Source organism: Harpia harpyja, chromosome 10 (genome assembly GCF_026419915.1).
Source record: "Harpia harpyja isolate bHarHar1 chromosome 10, bHarHar1 primary haplotype, whole genome shotgun sequence".
Lineage (NCBI taxonomy): Eukaryota > Metazoa > Chordata > Aves > Accipitriformes > Accipitridae > Harpia > Harpia harpyja.
This window is the reverse complement of record NC_068949.1, coordinates 3,885,411-3,900,767: the sequence shown is the minus strand read 5'-3', so window position 1 is coordinate 3,900,767 and position 15,357 is coordinate 3,885,411. Positions and strand designations below refer to the sequence as shown.

At 38.7% G+C, this 15,357-nt stretch overlaps 2 protein-coding genes across 5 annotated transcripts in view; one reads left to right on the top strand and one right to left on the bottom strand.

Moving 5' to 3' along the window:
• CTNNA3 (catenin alpha 3) overlaps window positions 1–15,357 on the top strand; it is a 568,565-nt gene that overhangs the window by 154,285 nt on the left and 398,923 nt on the right. The window lies entirely within an intron of this gene.
• Window positions 1–15,357, bottom strand: part of LRRTM3 (leucine rich repeat transmembrane neuronal 3) — a 91,258-nt gene that overhangs the window by 4,327 nt on the left and 71,574 nt on the right. The gene's annotated exons all lie outside the window — the stretch shown is intronic.

The window sequence follows — 15,357 nt, the reverse complement described above, 5'->3', positions numbered from 1 at the left end:
TTAGAATTAGAGGCAATATTTTCAGCCTAAGGATTTTGATATTTTGTTAAATTTAATGGACGTGGGGTGTTCAAACCTCCTGGGGTGATTTCAAGACTGAGCCACAGAATCCTGGAAATGAAAGCTTGGAAACTAAAGGCATAAGGGCATAGCCACAGATCTGGAGTGGCTTAAGAATGTAGGAATGGGAAAATATGATAGGGCAAAGGAGTATTATCTGTGGAGATGGCAGAGATAAGAAGAAAAACAGAAGATCATGAACAGGAGGGATGAAAATAAGTGAACCAGGTTGTACACTGAAATAGGAGAATAAAATGAGCTGAAGGATGGAAGCAATAGAAGTAATGGAGTTGTGATATATCATTCTGAAAATGTACAGAATATAGGAATGCCATTACAACATAGGCATGGGAATATAATATATATGGTCAACATATGAGAGTTAAATCTATTTCATATAGAAGTCAGTGGAATTTTGCTATTGGCTTCGCTTAAAAAAAAAAAAAAAAGGAGCAAACCCTTGTAATATATACTAGGGAACCATAAAGGTTTTATTGGCATGAAGCAAAATTAAATGCTGTATTCATGACCACTGTGAAGAATCCTGTTATTTCAAATGAATGTCAAAACAAACCTGATACTTTACCATCCATTAGTTTGTCTTTGTGATGTATTTGCCATGTTATTTAAGTTTATTGGAGGTTAAATTTTAAATAGTACTATTTTTGAATCCTTATGCATATAAAACAGAAAAAGGCTTGGAAGGAATAAAATACCTTGGGTTTATTAGATAGAGAATACATTAGAATAAATTATAATTAATGTATTTAAGAAATCTTATCTAAAATGGCTCTTTCATGAATCTTAACAACCTGATTTCAGACTTCGACTTACATTTGAACGCAGTTCTGTCTTCATTTGGGAACTCCCTGAATTCCTAGTTTCTCTTCTGTTTTGTATACCTGTGAACCTCGCTACTGAATGTTGTTCTCAGCAAAGCATCACTGAACCCATTTTATTCATATTTACTAGCCAATATTTCCGGGATATCTTTGATTCTTCTCTAAATACCCCTGTTTCCCACAAGCTTTCTTAAAGCACAATTTGGCAAGTGATTTGCAAGTGTTTTTGCTACCTCTGTTTTCTCAGCACCCTCTCAACTTCCCAACTTTCCTACTTCAAACTTCATTATGCTGTTCTCTTTAGCATGGTCAGGCACATTTCCCTGTTTTCCTCTGTCACCCTCTGTCCTATTTTCCCATATTTCTCATCTACATGTTTCCTATCTTGTCCCCTGCTTTTCTCTTCCATTTCTCTAAGCCTTCACAAAATGCCTGGTGACTTCTTCGCTCTCCAGTGACTCCATCCCTCTGCCAGCTCACTGGTTCTGTCCTCTGGCCTACCCCAAGCTCATTCCACTGAAATGCATCTTATCCTGCTCTCTCTGAGAGCTGTCTCTTGAAGCCAGAACTACTTTGCATAACGGAGGCTATAGGCACACTTTCTGAGTCTTTCCTGTCTGCCTCTGCCATGCAGTCCTCCATAGGTGCACTTTTGTTTTCAGATGCAACATTGCAAGGTATTGTAATGCCTATCCCAGATTTTACCACAGACCCTTCAGAACATTTTACCCTGTTTTCTATGTTCTGGTTTTCTCTCAAGAGGAACTGATTTTCCCCAAATTCTTTTCCATTGCTCTCTAACACTGTTATTTCCTTAATAGGGCTATATTAACTTGGTTGTTTCTTTTTCTTCTGTTGCCATAAGATGCAGAGAAAATGCTATGTAAGAGGGTAATCCAAAAAGTCTTGTTCCAGTCCTGCTGGAATATAGCAGTTCTGTGAATTTTTGGACTTTTGTTGGAAACTACTTCTTGTGCTGAATGGAGAAAAGCGGTTGAATATACACCCAGGCACAGTGTAGTAGCCTTGCAGATACTCTGCTCCTTAGTGGTTCTTGTTTTCTTCCAATAACCTAGGTAGGTCTTGAATATTTCAAGTACTTCACAGGGTTCTGATTTATTGATAAAGTTGCACAAGAATTACCTGAACACTAATTCAGGCTTCTTAACTGGCTTCTTCTTGAAGCTGAGTCCTTGTTTCTTATGGAGTCATAGAACAGGAATGTAGCAAGATTGTTCTGTACCCTCACCTACGTCTCCTGCCCCTGCACCCCCGCATTTAAGTCCTCTCTGATTTAGGCAGGTCTTGCACTTAACAAGTGCCTTATTTTCTCTCTTAAGTAGCGTGTTCAATGGCTTTCTGTGAAAGTCCCAGAGCTGTCTGGTAGGTATAGGTATGAAAGGAAAGTACCTATCTGGTTATGATCTCATCCCATTTCTTTCATTGTCTGCTTCATCAAGCATGTATGTACCTAAAAGTGCCGTGCCATGAAACAAGGGAGATAATTAAACTCAAGTTTCTGTTAAAGGAGTAGATAAACCTGTTATAGCCAATTTGTGACAGTCATGGATTTACAGTCCAGATCCTCCTAGCTCCTCTACCAAAATGTAACACAGCCATGGGGGTAAGGTTACCAGAATTTACTTTTTGTTGATGGTGGTATTTACATACACTGCGAGGAGACCTTACTGTAAGGCAACAAGTACCTCGGATTAAATTGTGGTCCCTTTAAAGTGCTGAAAATGAATGGCTGCAAAAATTGCTAGTCACTTTTAAAGATCTTAGTTTTCCTTTAAACTTCTAAATTCTTAGGTGGTTGTTCTTTAAAACTTGTGTCTGCATATTTCAACCTTTCAAAGTCCAAATTCTAAAGGCTTGGGAAAGGGCAATAAGTTGTTAGATCAGCTGGTGAGAACTTCAGCATGAAAGGTCACAAGGCATTGGTATTAACTCACCCAGCTTTACTTGTGAATGGCAGGGAGGAGTTGTGCAAGTGAAAGAGTGTGAAGGGAAGGATGTTTTCAAGCTTTTTCTGCTTCTCTCAAAATTAATTTCTAGTCAGTTTAGGCTGTAATTAAAAACCTACCAAAAGTGTAAGCAGTAACAATAGCTTTCATCGAATAGCAAAATTTTTCTTCACGCAAACATTAAGTTAATGCCCTCTTGGAAACGTTAAGTTAATGCCTTCTTGGTGAAGGAGAATTGTGTTTTCTATTCAAAGGCACATCTGTCCAGACATTGTGCATGACTTCAATATGAAAATTTATTTTCTGTTGCTCAAGAACACTTGCTTTTCTTCTGCTATAATTTTCCTTCTCTGCAGTAAATCTGGGCAATAAAGTACGATAGTGATATGTTTCATGTGCTCTGCTTGGGTTTGGTAATTTTTCTCTTCCAGTGTGTTCATCTCTGGTTACCTAAATTGTGGTCCCACACTGTGAGAAATAATGGAACTGAAACCAAACATGTATTACTATGCATCTGGTTTGTGCCCAGTCTTCACTGCCATGTTAGACTAAACTTGTGTCGTAACTACAATCTTATCAGAGAAAGACAAGAGTGAGGAAGCAAAGGACAGATGAGAGGTTTGCATCACATCTGTATTTTAAGCTTTTTAAACCATCCATTCAGTCACACTGAACGTGAGGACCAGTTGTCTCCATGGCAATATAAGAAACATATTATTTCAAAGCTCCTGTTATAGTAGCTGCTACTTCTAGACTTGACTTGTGCTATTGACTGAATGCACTGTGTTTATATTGATACCAAAAAAGAAAAAGCTTTAGTAAGGGCATGATTAGAATTATAGTCCGTCAGTAATTGTATTCTTTTCTGTTCAATGTTTAACATGAATTTTAAGTAATTTATGATGCAGGATATTCCCTGGGAGAGGAGGGTGGTGTTAAAAAGTAAAAATCACCTTTAAAAACAAGGCCAGTACTTTTGAACCTTTGTGTTTAATGTTGGGCATGTAAACTGTAAGCTGATTTTTTCTGAGGGATGGGAGAGGGTACAGAAAGCATTCAACCACTGTTGGGTTCCATGAGAAAACCGTTGAAATTTTTTTTTAATTATGTTAATGTAGATTTGGTGTCTTAATTTTAAAGTAGAAGGAATTAGCAAAAATTTTTCCGCAAGTTGAATATACTAGTTTTGACAGTGGCCTTTACCAGGTTTTGAAATGCCAAAGTGAATAGCTGCTAACAGCTGCTACAGAATATCACCTCCCCCCCCCTTTTTTTTTAAGAAGTAGAAAATAAGGAAGGGTAGGAAGCAGAACTAAAAAGGTTTTATTTTTCATTCTGATTCAGTTCATTGGGGTTCAGACTAAGAAATAGTGAGCTGTGGTTCCCTAGTTGCTGGGCATTTTGTCTTGCATGTTGTTAATTTTCTCAAAATTTGAACAGTGACATTTGCTTAACATCTTTCCTTCCTGCAAAGAATGTGACATTCGTGAGATGAGAACAACTTGTGGCTTGATTAGCTTTAATTGCTTGCTTGGTTTTGAAAGCAGTATGTATTACATTTTATTTTAGTTAGACATTCACTGTTGGCTATTAATGTTAAAAAATGAACAAGTTATAAATGCCTGACAAGATAAATATCTGCTCTGCCTTTTTCAAGTTTTTTTTATTTGTTTGTGTGTGTGGGTTCTTTTGGTTTGGGTTGGGGTTTTTTGATTGGGTTTATTTTTTCTTTAACAGCCTGCAGTTTTGGATTTTTAAGGTTTTTGTTTTTTTTTTTAAGTAACAGTCCTTCAATTTCTAATGTAGTAAATTGAATTAAGTAGGTATGAGAGTGTATGATTATGAGTAAATAATTATCCTTTCAATTGTTGCATTGTTTGAAATATGCTTCATAATATTTAATAATGAAGTGTATATTGCCCTAAAGTATTTCTAAAAATGTTATTACCATTAGATCTGTATTTCTTGAACACTAACCTTTTTAGGTTTCTCATTTGTTCTTCATTTCTGGACAAAATTTGGTGTTTGTCAATAGGGTCTGAAGGCATAATTGCTGAAGTATCATTTAAAAAAGACAGCTTTGAACTTTGTGGGACTAAAAGTAAATCAACACAGATAAAGCTTTTACTTTAGATGCTGGATAAATGATGGATTCAGTTCAAAGTATTAGATAGCAAGCATTGTTACATATAGAAAAAGCTAGCTATTTTTGTCTTAGTAAAGTTTGTTGCAGCTTGGAGAATCTGACAATCATACTGTATCTTAGTTCTAATTAATTATTTAGCAATCAATAGATAAGATATGAAGAATTTGCATGAATAAAAAGCATATGAAAAAAGACACCCTTGAAAAGTAAATAATGTATTTGTAGAGAAGTCTCAAAGAGAATATGTTTGTACGCCACACATATGTAGGTAGATGTGTGTATATTGTACACGCACACTTGGAAGTCTTGTGGACAAGCCCTAGAAGAGGTCAGTGCAGCTGCTTCCCTTCTCCTCTGAAAGTTTTAGAATACCAAAAAGGAAACTAGACTTCATCAGTAGAAAGAAAGGGAGCTAAATGAAAGGAACCGATGAGATTAGTCTGATTTATATTACAGATTTGTTTCATATTTAGGGGAGGTCTATCTCCCTAAAAAAACCGCTGTTGTATCATAAAGTTGAAGAAACATATTACAGTTAAGTTTAGAAAAACTTGGCGAAGCCAAGCTTAGTTAAACATTAGAGAGCTTGTTTAGTTAAATACCCTAGGGACTGGTAATGCAGGATGTCTTGCAGAAACTGAAGGGAAAACTTTTTGTTTTGAAGAGCTCTGTGGAGAGTAAGGTCTATGCATGGTATTCTGTGGTATTCCTCTTAATGAGCAAAAATCGCTGAAGAGTGGCTATATCCAATATCTAATCAGTTACTGACTGCAGTTATTTTTACAGATTTTCATTAAGTGTGATTGTTTTGGTTGATAGTTGAACTTTCTGACCCATCATAGGACTATAAGTAGGTTTGAGGACTCTATTCCTCAAAGGTTAGATTCTCATATATACTAGATAGGCTTTTGTGGAGTGTGATTAATATATTCTTATTTTCTTTATCCTTCTCTAATTATTTTAATGTAACAAGCAATTTTAATATCCCCTAAGTGCTATAACAGGCAATCTCATTACTTTTCATCAGGCTTGTTTACACAGAAATAAAACAGCAGCAAAATAAATAACACTGAATAAACTAGAAGTTGAAGTATTACCTACTCTGAGTATTCAGAACCACGAGTCAGACTCCGAAGAATTCGTGAGCCTAGCTTAAGAAAGGGAGAGTATTTTTGTTCATATAATCTTTAGCTTCTTGTTTACTTTTGGTGTGTGAGCAGTTGGGGAATGTTACATAGCTTTTGTATCTAACTATGAAGACTAGGTTCTAACTCCAGTGAAAGCTGATGTTCTTACAGCTCCAACAGTAGGGGCTTTAGGAAATACCAGGAAGCTTGATAATACTGACGATATCGATGTCTTCCTTTTTCCACTTGGCCCTTTCTTTCTCTGTTATCTCCCAAGTGTTAACCTCTTCTTTCTTACGTCTCTTGTTTTATCGTCTCCCCTCTATTTCTGTCTTTAAGCGGAAGCATCCTTCTTATTAATCATATTAATCATTTGTGTAACCTCTCCATCTTCCAGTTTTATTGTTGGCTGCCGTTAGTCTATTATCTCATTCTCCTTGGCTTTTCTTTGTATTCTACTGTATATCTTTGGCTGCTTTTCAGTAAGGTGCCCTAGTGCTCTCTTTCCTTAAGTGTCATATCCCCAAATAAGCTTTCTTGACTCCAGGAAAGGAGACAGGAAGGCCTGGTGGTGCTGAGACAAATTCACAGTGAAACCACCCACTGCGCTTTTACATTTTGAGCATTAGCTTTTAGCCTTTGATATTTAAACGGTTCTCCTGCTGAATGGACTGTGATTGTGGGTTTCATAGTGTCTAAAGTCTGATCCTGCCAACTGTTGCATGCAGTTGTGACTAGCCTACTAGAATGAGCTAATGAGATACCCACGTAGTTAATCTAGTGTTTGTATAAATTGGAGTTGTATGGGCCAACAGATGCCAGGGCCAAAAGATTTACAGATCTGAGGGGAAGAGAACTTGCTTTATCTCTGTGAGCAAGGAGGAGGCCTTATTTACTCTGCTAGTTTGATTTTCCTCTCTCAAATTTTTTTGTGCAGAAAACTGAGTTGAAGACAAACGATGTATTTTGTTTGAATTCCGCATTACTGATAGCTTGAGATTAAACTGGGGTGCCAATTTAAAAACCACAAAAACCAACAACCGAAACCTGATGCTTTCAATCCTCTTCTCCTGACATTTCTGGAGAAGAGGTTTTCCAGTCACATCTATAGCTGACACAATCCTGTCCACAGTGTTCTTGTAACTGAAAAAGTAATCACACACTCTCAGCAACACACATGTGCTGGCAAAAGCCTTCATGCAGATGCGATGCTTAATTTTATTAGCTTAGCTTGTATCGGTCAGGATGTTCTTCAGCTGGTGCAGGAGGCCTGCTGTTAGATTGTTCTGATGAGTGTGATTGCTATTACAGCTCTCTCAACTGACTTTCAGTAATATTGAGGGATTTGATGGTCAGTGATATGTTGTGATATCAGGGATATTCCTATGTAATGAAAACTCAAGTCCCAGGAGCCTTAGGAAGTGTGTAAGAAAGGTTAAAAAAACCCCAGTAACATCCCCCCCCCACCCCCCCGACCTCAACTTACTCCTCTCTGATACCTCTTTGTACTGCTGCATTATTTTGTGAGGCAATGCTGATCAGTACTTGAGGTTGGCCAAAGCATACCTAGATATATATGGCATGTGTGGATTAATTTAAAAGGCATATCATGAAAATGTCTCTTTGGATGTAGGAAACTACTTATGAAGAATGAGAATGTTAAGCGTGTGTTTTTTATTTCATTCTCGTGTGTTGCAATGTAAATTCCTCTTTTTACATTTTAAACAACCAGTTTGCATGAAGTGGTGTCCTCTTGTGCAGTGTTCTCAAATTAATAAATAAAATTTAAAAATCTAACTTACATTCATAGCTTGCATCAACTTATGATATGAGTAATATTATTTCAATGACTAATCCAGACATACCTGTCAGAGATCGAAAACCTATGCTGAGACTGCTTTAATCCATTTGCTGATTTTTATGGTCCCAAAGTCCCTTGAAGTACCTGACTGAAATCCAAGTGTGCTCCACATGCTGAGTTTTGCATGTAGATCTTTAAATTAGTTGGAAGACATAGACAGATGCCCTTGGGGTTCAATCATTTGTTGAAGCTGAAATGGTTTGTTTATTGTAGGAAGTGTTTTGTTTTTAAAATCTATTTTGCATTGTATAATGCATCTGTTCTCATTGAAAAACTTAGTACATGCTGCACAGAATTCCAAGTATTCTTCTCCCATCCTTCCTTTCTTGTTCCCTCTCCCCACCAAGCTGAGAAAAGGCTAGATTTTGTTTCTGTTGTTGTCGCTCTAAAGTACACTTTGCTTCGCTGAAGATGCAAGAGCTGGGAGCTCCTGGCTTGGCTAGAGGCGAGTTAGTGCTATCAGTGGTAATTTGCAGCTGTGTGTTACAGTGAGTGTTACCCTGAAACTTGGGCAGTGCCGGGACATCACAGAATGGAGGGTGGAGGCAGACAGGTTGAGGGGGGGTAACTTGGGTGTACACAGTCACAAAACAACAGTTAGGGAGTAGGAGTCCTTGTTCTGTGAGGTCGGTTTGTGTTGCTCAGAGAGTACAAGTGAGGAGTGGAAAGAGTTGGATCATCATCACCTACCTATTCAAAAAATAACTACAATAGGCAAAATAGCAATTCTCCATATAGTTACCATGACACTTGAGTTAAATAACTAGCGTATTGCTCTTTTCTAATTGTTTGAACATGGGCATTTTCATATATCTTAAAAAAACCTTTTTAATTATGCCAAAATGCTAGTGCAGTTTTGGCAGAGGCTCTCCTCAAATTAAGTCCTCTTTCTTTGTTAGTGGTAGGAGAATTGATATGTTCAGCCAGAGAGAAGAGACTTCCTAAAGGATATTGGGAGAAACAACTCAAAACACAGAAGAATTTAAACCAAAAGTCAAATATCTAATTGGAAACTTATAAAATTAATAGAGATTAATGTATCTAAAAGAAAAAAAAAGCAAATTACATTTAATGTTGAAATAAAATACTGCTTTAACAGACTCAGTTCCTGGAATTAACCATGCAATGAGCAGTGTTTTGTTTATTTCTATAAAATAGTGTAATTTCATAAAATTCATCTGAGTGAAGTATTTCCAATTACATTAGTGAATAAGCTCTGTGTAATTATTTAAGTAAATTAAAGAAAGATCTTTGTTAAAAATTGAATGATATTGTAACAGAAGACTAATACCAGATGCAGCTTGAAAAGCAAGAGCAGGGGTTAATGTAATTTATATGTTGCATGAATGGGGAGCATGGGATATATGGTTCTTTCAGTTCTCAGGAAAGGTTCTTAATGAGTTCACCATGTTTACCTGACAAATATAAAATTGTTTTTTTCTGATGTGACAGTAGTAATGATACAGCGTTTCTTTTCCTTAACCAAGACATCCTCTACATATGTTGTTTAATATTTGTGCTAATGAAATAATTTGCTTTTTTAAAATTCTTTCCCTCTGTGAGTGTGTTTTAAGTGGCCTTCATATTGTATCTTATCACTGTATAATTCTAGAGAGAAATAGCTCTGTTATGCTCCCAAGCAGTATGTGCTAGATTACTTCTGTTGATAAGAATTATTAATATTTGCACTTGCTAAAATATTTATATCATGTGCATCAGTTGCACTGCTCCTAAGATACTTGCGTGGCACTCAGGCTGGATGTATATCTGTCCATAATTAAACAATTCTACAATGTATGACTACAAATTTTGCAGGGCAGGAGAGCATTACTTGGCCAATTCAGTAATTCTTTTAAAATCCAGGCCAACCATTCAAAGCATAAAGTGGCAGTTTATTGATAGCCAGGCTGTTCCTCATCCTTTTCACTCTTAAATGCTGCACTGGTTAGTTACTGTGGCAGATTTTCAGGAAGATTTTAGTAAGTGAGGGAGCATAGACAATACACTGTGACAGAGGTGTGCAGGCAAGGGACCAAAGCTGAGTAGAGTAGGTTTTTAAAAAAAAAAAAAACCAACAACAAAAAAACTTGGAAAAGTTGTTGTAGACCTTTTTGGTTCATTAAAGATGACCTTAATTGCTGGTTTGCATGGTTCATAGAATTGGGACTGGAATTTGGAGTTCTAGATATCCAGGTGACTCATCTGCTTAGCCCAGTGTGGTAGTTACCAAAAGCCATTAGGAGGCTGCTCTGTTATCTCTGTACAGCTGACTCCTTTATAGCCCTCATGGTACAGGAACTTGAATAGGACTAATAGAAAAAAGAGCCCCTCTCAGTCTGTATCTGGGTTATTATTCCCGTTCATGGCTTTTTTGACAAGTGGACCTTAAAACCCCATCCTCCTGTTGATACCAGTGGTATTGCTTTCAGATTTGTACAGGTAAAGTGCATTTCCCCTTTAAAGAAATCCTTAAGTAGTGAGGGAAATGAAAACTGTTTAGGATATATATTTGGAGCCAGCCAGTTAAACCCAGTCACTTTGATCTTTTCTAGTACCCAGTCATGTAAATATGTTTACTTTCTTATATTAACTGTGGAAAGAGATATCAATACATACTTACTGCATAGCTATTTTGGTTAGCATGTTTTCTTTAGGTCAAAATGGAGTTATGTTGCTGTGATAAAAGAAGCAGCTTGCACTATTTTTGCTGTTGTGGGTAGGCAGAGGATGGTTCTCTTCAGAACATGCAACCTGAGATGTTAAACAGTATTAATAAAGCCCACATATATAGCAGGAGCCCAGCATGAGTTTAAAGGAATGCAAAATCGGTGATGAGCAGCACTGCCAGCACTTCTAACAGGTCTGGCCTGGAGAAAAAGAACGGAGCCTGAATATTCTTGAAACAAGTGAAAATATCACAGAAAATGTAATAAATATATTCCATTTATGTAATTCTATATGGAACCTTCCACTGAATTTACAAGAGAAGATGCATTTCTGTTCAGATAGCTTATTTGCTATTAGAACAAGTGAGAAAACTCTGTGGAAAACAAGACTAACTTAGAGGACTCAAGAGCTAGGCACAGTAAACCAGCCCAGCTGTGTGCAAGGAAAAATCAAACACAGGTATACTAGATATTCATCAGCCTCCTTGGCCTAGTGTCAGTATTTACTGCCTGAAGGTGGTAGTGATAGCAGGGGCAAGAGGGGGAAGACTGTGCTGGTAATAAAGGAAATTACCTTCTGTATTTGAGAAATATGAAGATGATGTGAGAGCCATCCATATTAATGGGAGCATGCATGTTAAAGATACTAAAATAGTGCTGCTTTTCAAAATGTTGAGAAGTGTACATTCTGAATCCTGCATGCTCTACCTGCAGTAGCTCAAGGTAGCCCCTGATGATAGAATATGAACTTCCCCTCCTTGTGCACCCCCAGGCTACTCGCTGGTGGGGCGTTGTGAGAAGCAGAAAACACCCTGACTCTGTGTAAGCACTGCTCAGTAATAACGAAAACATCCCTGTGTTATCAGCACTGTTTCCAGCACAAATCCAAAACATAGCCCCATACTAGCTACTATGAAGAAAATTAACTCTATCCCAGCCAAAACCAGCATAGAAAAGTTAGAGTTTAAAAGTGGCTACAGCACATTAAAATCATAATGAGAACATTTTATTCTAATCCAAAAGTTCCAGAATTTTTAGTGAAATATTGTGGATAGATTTTCTTTTTTTTTTCTTTTAACGCATTTCATTAATTGAAATCTTCTGATGGAAAAATCCATCCATGTGTTTTTGACCAATGCTGAGTACCTTGAGAATAATTCCAAGGATTGGTTCCTCTGCTAGGGCCAACTCATAGAATCATAGAATCATTTTGGTTGGAAAAGACCTTTGAGATCATCGAGTCCAACCATTAACCATGCCCCCTAAACCATGTTCTGAAGTACCCTGTCCACTCGCTTTTTGAATACCTCCAGGGATGGTGAATCAACCACTTCCCTGGGCAGCCCATTCCAATGTTTGACAACCCTCTCAGTAAAAAAATTTTTCCTAATATCTAACCTAAATCTCCCTTGCCTCAACTTGAGGCCATTTCCTCTTGTCCTATCTCCAGCCACCTGACAGAAGAGACCAACACCCACCTCACTACAACCCCCTTTCAGGTAGTTGTAGAGAGCGATAAGGTCTCCCCTCAGCCTCCTCTTTTCTGGACTGAACAACCCCAGATCCCTCAGCCGCTCCTCATAAGACTTGTGCTCCAGGCCCCTCACCAACTTGGTTGCCCTCCTCTGAACATGCTCCAGCAACTCAATGTCTTTCCTGTAGTGAGGGGCCCAAAACTGAACACAGCACTCGAGGTGCGGCCTCACCAGTGCCAAGTACAGGGGAACAACCACCTCCCCGCTCCTGCTGGCCACGCTATTTCTGATACAGGCTAGGATGCGATTGGCCTTCTTGGCCACCTGGGCATATTGCTGGCTCGTATTCAGCCGGCTGTCAACCAGCACCCCCAGGTCTTTCTCTGCCAGGCAGCTTTCCAGCCACTCTTCCCCAAGCCTGTAGCGCTGCATGGGGTTGCCGTGACCGAAGTGCAGGACCCGGCACTTGGCCTTGTTGAACTTCATACAATTGGCCTCAGCCCATCGATCCAGCCTGTCCAGATCTCTTTGTAGAGCCTCCCTACCCTCAAGCAGATCGACCCTGCCTCCCAACTTGGTGTTAGCTGCAAACTTGCTGAGGGTGCACTCAATCCCCTCATCCAAATCATCAATAAAGATATTAAACAGAACTGGACCCAACACCGAGCCCTGGGGAACACCACTCGTGACCCGCCGCCAACTGGATTTCACCCCATTCACCACAACCCTCTGGGCTCGGCCATCCAGCCAGTTTTTCACCCAGTGAAGAGTGCACTTATCCAGGCCACGAGACGCCAGCTTCTCAAGGAGTATGCCATGAGAGACAGTGTCAAAGGCCTTGCTGAAGTCTAGGAAAATAACATCGACAGCCTTTCCCTCATCCACTAGTGGGGTCACCTGGTCATAGAAGGAGATCAGGTTGGTCAAGCAGGACCTGCCTTTCGTAAACCCATGCTGACTGGGCCTGATCCCCCTCTTATCCTGGAGTTGCCATGTGAGTGCTTTCAAGACAAACCATTCCATAATCTTTCCCCGTACCGAGGTCAGGCTGACAGGCCTGTAGTTCCCCGGATCCTCCCTCCAACACTTCTTATAAATGGGAGTCACACTGGCAAGCCTCCAGTCCTCAGGGACCTCCCCTGTTGACCAGGAACGCTGATAGATGATAGAGAGTGGCTTGGCAAGGACCTCTGCCAGTTCCCTCAGTACTCTTGGATGGATCATGCCATTAGCATGATGGTGTTCTCGAAGTAGTGTTACATCTCATCTGAGACATCAGATTCAGAAACAAAAGGCAATCAAGCAACAATAGACTGAGTTACTAATAGTAGTAATGCAACGCTTAGTGGCTGTTACTAATTAAAGGACTTAAGTTGTCATAAGAGAATATAGATGTCAGTTCTTCTTTATCATCTGGCTGCTTGAGCAAACCATTGTCTGGTATATGTTATGCACCAGTATGTGGCATGGATCCCCTTTTTTGTCCTTTCAATTTCCTTAGTAATTTCTGGGTTCTCTCTTTTGGAGTATAGTGATAAAAAATAGGTGCAGAGTTTGACTTGTCTCATATGAAGTGCTCTGATGCCACCAATTCTATATATTTTTAGGAGTTTTAAGGAAAAGATGATATGAGTAATGTAGCTTTATGTAATCATAAATTTCTGGTTTAATATTTATTAGCCATAAACAAAAAGGTCAGTTAGTATGTGTCACTTCTTTGGCATGTTGTTCTCTTGCATGGGATTGCTGACAATAGAATGGTAACAGCTTACTTGCATTTGCTTGACTTTGATTTGCAGCTCAAGTAGTGTTTTGTCAGTGAAGGAAAAATAGGATCTTCCTCCCATTTGGTTAGTCACCATGGAGTGCTTTTGTGTTTCTACAATCCTATGGAGTCCAGGATCACTTCTGAAAAACTGTGTTTGAAGTAGAGGATGCTGGCATGCATTTGGACCATTCCCTGTGAAAGTAGTGCATGTTCAAAGTAATGTTTATGGGTCTGATTTTAGAAGTCATGCAGCAGATTCAAGGCCTCATTGACAGAAGGGTGTAAGAGCCAAAATGGCACTTAAGTGGATGCTAATGCACCTGAACCAGAGATGGCAACCCCAAGTCATCTTCCTTAGTTTTTTGACCTGTAAGTTCTTGGGGTGCTGCACTTCAGTGTTAGTTGTGGACTGAGAACCATCCGAATTTGACCACCAGGGTATCCATCATCTGTACTAAGTGGTGTTTAGATCTGGAAGCTGGATTAACTGATGCTGAACACTGCAGGAATGGAAGATAGATGTTTCCTTGCAACACTGGTTACATGTGCTGACAGCACTACATTTCATCCAAAGAATCTGAATAGACCTGAAGAAGGGCCAGTAAGGGCCAGTGCTTGATGAACCTGTATCTTTTGAGAGACCACTGTGTGATTCCACAGAGAATGGTCTTGCCTAACTTCGCCTCTTATAAAACCCCCTCTAAATCCAGCTCCTTTGAAAACCTTCGTTTAAAACTTTCATTACAAGAATTTGCATGAGAATGACCAAACCATTATTAATTTCTAGTACAGCTTTTTCAAAATCTGGATTTGCAGGCTTTAATATGCACATTAGATGGGCTGAAAATCTGACCAAATTTCACAATCAGATGTCACAGATAACATCTAATTAAATGTACAAAACAAATTTTTAAATAATTGGGCAGAATTTCTTTAAGGTGATTTTAGAATAAAAGAGAAATATTTTATATAACTTCCTGTGACAGAGATGTTTTCTGCCTTTTTAAAGAATAGTTTGCTATTTATCGTTTTGTTCCTTTTGGTAATGTGCTTTGCACATTAAAAATAGATGAACAGAGAACTATTCAGCTGAGCTAACCAAAGACGCAGATGGCTACTACAGAAATCTGCCAGTCTCTCAAATCTATATTGGAAAATTACTTATGAAAGACTTTTTACCTTGAAGCTAGTGAAGTTAACTGGAATGGATCACACGGTTGTTTTCTAGCAATGGATTTTACAGTTGCACAGACAAAATTTCTCTAACCTCATGAATGTTAACAACACAATTTATAAATCACATAAGGATTCAAAAGTAGTAGTATTGTTCAAGGAAAGGATTTGATTACAGGAAGCTAATGTCGATTTCAGTGCTGTTGAGATAGTTCATTCCTTTATTCACTGAGTCTGTGGCACCTGCTCCTAAATCAGGCAGCTGGCTTTGG